Below are 6,253 nucleotides of genomic sequence, written 5' to 3'. Positions count from 1 at the left end.
AAGGAAATAAAGGAGAGTATCAAATTAAAAACCAATGCGTATAAGGTGGCCAAGGTTAGTGGGAAACTAGAAGATTGGGAAAATTTTAAACGACAGCAAACAATGAATAAGAAAGCAATAAGGAAAGGAAAGATAGATTACGAAATTAAAATTGCGCAAAACATAAAAACAGATAGTAAAAGCTTTTACCGATATAGAAAACGGCAAAGAGTGACTAAAGTAAATGTTGGTCCCTCAGAAGATGAGAAGGGGGATTTAATAATGGGAAATGTGGAAATGGCTGAGAACTTAAACAATTATTTTGCTTCGGTCTTCACAGTGGAAGACACAAAAACTATGCCAGAAATTGCTGGTCACAGGAATGTGGGAAGGGAGGAACTTGAGACAATCACTATCACTAGGCGGGTAGTGCTGGACAGGCTAATGCGACTCAAGGTAGACAAGTTCCCTGGTCCTGAGGAAATGCATCCCAGGGTATTAAAAGAGGTGGCGGAAGTTATAGCAGATTCATTCGTTATAATCTTCCAAAATTCTCTGGACTCTGGGGAGGTACCAGCGGATTGGAAAGCAGCTAATGTAACGCCTCTGTTTACAAAAGCGGGCAGACAAAATGCAGGTAACAATAGGCCGGTTAGTTTAACATCTGTAGGTGGGAAAATGTTTGAAACTATCATTAAGGAAGAAATAGCGGGACATCTAGATAGGCTTAGTGCAATCAAGCAGACACAGCATGGATTCATGAAGGGGAAATCATGTTTAACTAATATACTGGAATTCTTTGAGGATATAACGAGCATGGTGGATAGAGTTGTACCGATGGATGTGGTGTATTTAGATTTCCAAAAGGCATTCGATAAGGTACCACACAAAAGGTTACTTCTGAAGATAGAGCTACGCGGAGTCAGAGGATATGTATTAGCATGGATCGAGATTTGGCTGGAGACCAGAAAGCAGAGAGTCGGGATAAATGGGTGCTTTTCAGTTTGGAAATCCGTGGTTAGTGGTGTGCCACAGGGATCGGTGCTGGGACCACAACTGTTTGCAATATACATAGATGACCTGGAAGAGGGGACAGAGTGTAGTGTAAAATAATTTGCAGATGACACAATGATTAGTGGGAAAGCGGGTTGTGTAGAGGACACAGAGAGGCTGCAAAGAGATTTGTATAGGTTAAGCGAATGGGCTAAGGTTTGGTAGATGAAATACGATGTCGGAAAGTGTGAGGTCATCCACCTTGGGAAAAAAAACAGTAAAAGGGAATATTATTTGAATAGAGAGAAATTACAACATGCTGCGGTGCAGAGGGACCTGGGGGCCCTTGTGCATGAATCCCCAAAAGTTAGTTTGCAGGTGCAGCAGGTAATCAGGAAGGTGAATGGAATGTTCGCCTTCATTGCGAGAGGGATGGAGTACAAAAGCAGGGAGGTCCTGCTGCAACTGTATAGGGTATTGGTGAGGTCGCACCTGGAGTACTGCGTGCAGTTTTTGTCACCTTACTTAAGGAAGGATATACTGGCTTTGGAGGGGATACAGAGACGATTCACTCGGCTGATTCCGCAGAGGAGGGGGTTACCTTATGATGATATATTGAGGAGACTGTGTCTTTACTCGGTGGAGTTCAGAAGGATGAGGGGTGATCTCATAGAAACATTTAAAATAATGAAAGGGATAGACAAGATAGAGGCAGGGATGTTGTTTCCACTGGTAGGGGAGACTAGAACTAGGGGGGCACAGACTCAAAATACGGGGGAGCCAATTTAAAACCGAGTTGAGAAGCAATTTCTTCTCCCAGAGGTTTGTGAATCTGTGGGACTATCTGCCCAAGGAAGAAGTTGAGGCGGGATCATTGAATGTATTCAAGTCACAGATAGATAGATGCTAAACCACTAAGCGAAATAAGGGTTACGGGGTGCGGGTGTGTAAGTGGAGCTGAGTCCACGGCCAGATCAGCCATGATCTTGTTGAATGGCGGAGCAGGCTCGAGGGGGTAGATGGTCTACTCCGGTTCCTAATTCTTATGTTTCTTATGTTTCTTATGTAGCAGGCGTCTACTACAACCAAAAAAACATTTTTTAAAGGACCTGCGTAGTCCTCATGGATGCGTGCCCAAGGCTTGGTGGGCCAGGACCATGGGCTAGTGGGGGCTTCCCTGGGCGCATTACCCAGCTGGGCAAAGGTGTTGCACCTGCGAACGCAAAGTTCCAGATCTGCGTCTTTCCCTGTACACCAAATGTGTGACTTGGCAATTGCCTTCCACATGACAATGCCCGTGTGCTCATTGTGGAGTTCTCTGATGAACACCTCTCTGCCCATCTCGTTTCTACGCGGTTTCCCCACAGTAGGCAATCGGCCTGAATCGAGAGTTCATCCCTGCGCCGGTGAAATAGTTTAACTTCCTCACGACATGCCCTGTACGTGGCTGCCCAGTCCCCATTCAGGACACATTTCTTGACTGGAGACAATAGCGGGTCTCTATTTGTCCAGACTTTAATCTGACGGGCTGTCACGGGTGAGCCTTCACTTCCGAAAGCTTCAACAGCCATGACCATCTCAGCACCATGCTCGGTAGCCCCCTCAGTGGTGGCTAGTGGGAGCCTGCTGAATGCATCGCCGCAGTTTTCGGTGCCCGGTCTGTGCCGAATTGTGTAGTCATAGGCGGCTAAAGTGAGTCCCCACCTCTGTATGCGGGCCGATGCATTTGCATTTATGGCCTTGTTGTCTGCCAAAAGGGACGTTAGGGGTTTGTGATCTGTCTCCAGCTCAAATTTCCTTTCAAACAGGTATTGGTGCATTTTCTTTACTGCATATACACATGCGAACGTCTCCTTTTCTACCATCCCGTAGCCCCTTTCTGCCTGGGACAGACTTCTGGAGGCCAAAGCTACCGGCTGTAACTGACACTTGGCATTGACATGCTGCAACACACACCCGACACAATCGGACGACGCATCGCACGTTAACACAAGTTTCTTACATGGGTCATATAGCGTTAACAGAGTGTTGGAACATAACAAATTGCGAGCTCTATTAAAAGTCCTTTTCTGGCTGTCCCCCCAGACACATTCGTGACCTTTGCGTAGGAGCACGTGTGGCGGCTCTAGCAGCTTGCTCAATTTGGGAAGAAAGTTACCAAAATAGTTCAGGAGCCCCAGGAACGAATCAGCTCCGTCGTGTTACGTGGTCTGGGTGCTCTCTGGATCTCTTCCGTTTTGGAGGCAGCAGAGCTGATCCCGTCTGCTGCTACCCTTCTCCCCAGGAATTCTATCTCTGGAGCTATGAAGACGCACTTCGCCTTTTTCAGTCGCAGCCCTATCCGGTCCAGTCTGCGTGGCACCTCCTCCAGGTTGTGGAGGTGTTCTTCAGTATCGTAACCCGTGATGAGGATGTCGTCTTGAAAAACCACCGTCCCTCGAATCGACTTGAGGAGGCTTTCCATATTTCATTGTAAGATCGCGGCAACCGAAGAATCCCGAACGGGCATCTGTTGTACTCAAACAACCCCTTGTGTGTCGTGATGGTGGTCAGCTTTTTCGACTCACTCGCCAGCTCCTGGGTCATGTAAGCTGAGTTCAGGTCTAATTTTGAAAAAAGCTTGCCACCGGATAGCATCACAAAGAGGTCCTCCGCTCTCAGTAGCGGGTACTGGTCTTGGAATGACACCCGATTGATGGTGGCCTTGTCATCACCACATATCCTGACCGACCTATCCGTCTTGAGCACCGGCACAATCGGGCTCGCCCAGTCACTGAATTCGTCTGGCGAAATGATGCCTTCCCTTAGCAGGCGGTCCAATTCGCCTTCAATCGTTTCCCGCATCACGCACGGCTCTGCCCTGATCTTGTGGTGTACTGGCCTGGCGTACGGGTTCATGTGAATCACTACCTTGGCCCCCATGAAAGTGCCAATGCCGGGTTGAAATAATGAGTCAAATTTGTTCAGGATCTGTGAGCATGATACTCGCTCCACAGAGGAAATTGCATTGACATCGCCCCATTTCCAGTTCATGACAGCAAGCGAACTTGTGGGTCACGACTACTGTGGCGCTGCCTAGCACCAGAATGATCTCCTTTGTGTACGTTCGTAGCTGTGCGTCAATCGGCAATAATTTTGGCCTCCTGGCCTTGGACGCCCACAACTTTTCGAACTATTTGATACCCATCAGGGACTGGCTGGCCCACGTGTCTAGCTCCACTGATACTGGGATGCCATTGAGGAGCACTTTCATCATTATCGGTGGCGTCCTGGTGTATGAACTTTATACGTGCACCACATGAACTCGCTGAACTTCAGCTTCCAGCGATTTCCCCCAGTGTTCATTTCTGCAATTTCTGCATGTATTTTGCTCATCTCTGCAAACTCTGGCTGAGTGTGTGCCTCCATGCCTCCAACATGAGCTGCTGTGGGAAACAAAAGGTCTCTTGCCAGTCGATCGTCATTGACTGCCCCGTGATTGTCCTTGAGTGCACCATTAACAGGTGTTGATGGCCCCATTACTGGCCGCATTGTCCCTTGCAATGACGTGAATCGCTATTCAGCTTGCCATTGTCTCTGTAGAACACCCCCTCTGGGTTTGGCTACATATTGGGGCATGCCTGACTGCCCTTGGCTGCCTGGAGAACTGTGTGATGCTTTAACAATGTTGAATCTCTGTCCCAACCATTGCTTAACACAGAACCTCTTGTCGGTTCTGCTCGTGGCCATGCTCGTGTGGTTTAAATCCCAGTTTCTCGTCGCCATTGATACGTCCTTACTATACAGTGTAAAGGCACACGAGGCCCATGCTTCAGGGAAGGTCAGTCTGTGACCTGTCTTTTATTTCTTAGCACTCAAGTGATGGAAGTGGGTGGAGCTTCCCCTTTTATACCTGAAGGTCCAGGTTAGGAATGTCTCGAACAAGTTCACCACCAAGTGGTCATTGTTCTCACAGTGTACAACTTAGGTCAGATTTTACATGGGTTACAATGCTGGTTGCAGACATGACAGTCCTGGCCTCACTCACTGTGGAGCTGTGGACGAGCGATTAGTCGAGGGGTTGTTTGCGGCTTCGATCTGCTGTTGTGAAGCGCGGCGGAGATGCAGGATCCTTTAATAATCTCTCACAGCTCAACTGAAAGCAGCCGGAACGTGCAGCTTTGAGAGGGTCTTTCTGCACCGTCAGGGCTGGAAACGGGACGGAGTGAGAGACGCTGTGCAGAGTTTGAGTGTGTACAGAACTGTACAGAGAAACCAGCCAATGTAACAGGGCTGTGAGACACTGCATTTTGTTAATAGTATAGTATTAAGCAGTCCCTCGGATCGAGAATGATTTGTTTCCACACTAAAAAGGGATGAGTTCACAGGTGTTTCGATGAGGGACCTGACAATCTAGGTCCCGAACTACATCATGAAAGGTGGAATATGCCTGTGGGTGGATGGTTTTAAAGTGGGGTGACCGTTGCACACCTGCCACCACACGGGCTTGACAGAGCTAGGTCTTGGTCCAGAGGCAAGGATTACCCAAGGCGACCACAGACCAAGCTCTGCTGCATGGACCAAGTGTGTACACATGTGCCGACTATCCATAGATCGCAGTGTGCGCTGGCCCGTACTGTCCCTGGGCCTTCGCCTCTCCTGAGCCCCGATCTCACACCGCCCCTCCGCCCCGATCAAATATGGAGCAGTCAGAAACAGGACATCAATTAGGCCCTCTAATCTTGGAGACATCAAATATTAACACTGTTATTTGAAATATCATAATATTAAACTCCAGCCTAGTTGAAGTGTTATTAACATCAGCAGAAACAAACACCAACTTTGTTAATATTGAACATTTAATGTCAATTATTCCATTTTTTCTAATATTTAATTGAACAATGTCGAAAATGTTTCCACCCGGTTTCGAACCGGGGACCTTTCGCGTGTTAGGCGAACTTGATAACCACTACACTACAGAAACACTGCGATTGATATGTTGCTAGGCATCTAACCTAGCCTTAACCTACACAGCTGGCCGATACTTCAGGAGCTGGTTTTTCGAGAATAGAATGAATGTGCGATCTTTCGGAAGGCTGTGTGTGTGGCAGGAATTGATCTCGTGTTTCCCAGACTTTACACATAGGAACAGGAGCGAGTGGTTAGGATCTGGGATGCACGGCTTGAAAGGGCGGTGGAGAGAGACTCAATATTATCTTTCAGATGGGAGTTGGAAAAGTGTCTGATGGAAAAACAATTGCAGTACGATGGGGGAAGGGCGCGGGAGTTGGACTCGCTGAGA

General features: G+C 47.9%; 1 non-coding gene across 1 annotated transcript; it reads right to left on the bottom strand.

Annotated features, from left to right (window-relative positions):
* Window positions 1-5,862: 5,862 nt before the first annotated feature.
* On the bottom strand, window positions 5,863-5,935 carry trnav-aac (transfer RNA valine (anticodon AAC)). Its single transcript has one exon. It is a non-coding gene; the product is annotated as a tRNA-Val (tRNA).
* Between the last annotated feature and the right edge of the window lie 318 nt (window positions 5,936-6,253).

This window comes from Pristiophorus japonicus, unplaced genomic scaffold, assembly GCF_044704955.1.
Source record: "Pristiophorus japonicus isolate sPriJap1 unplaced genomic scaffold, sPriJap1.hap1 HAP1_SCAFFOLD_60, whole genome shotgun sequence".
NCBI classification, from domain to species: Eukaryota; Metazoa; Chordata; class Chondrichthyes; family Pristiophoridae; genus Pristiophorus; species Pristiophorus japonicus.
Note: the sequence above shows the minus strand (reverse complement) of the source record. Positions and strands in the feature narration are given on the sequence as shown.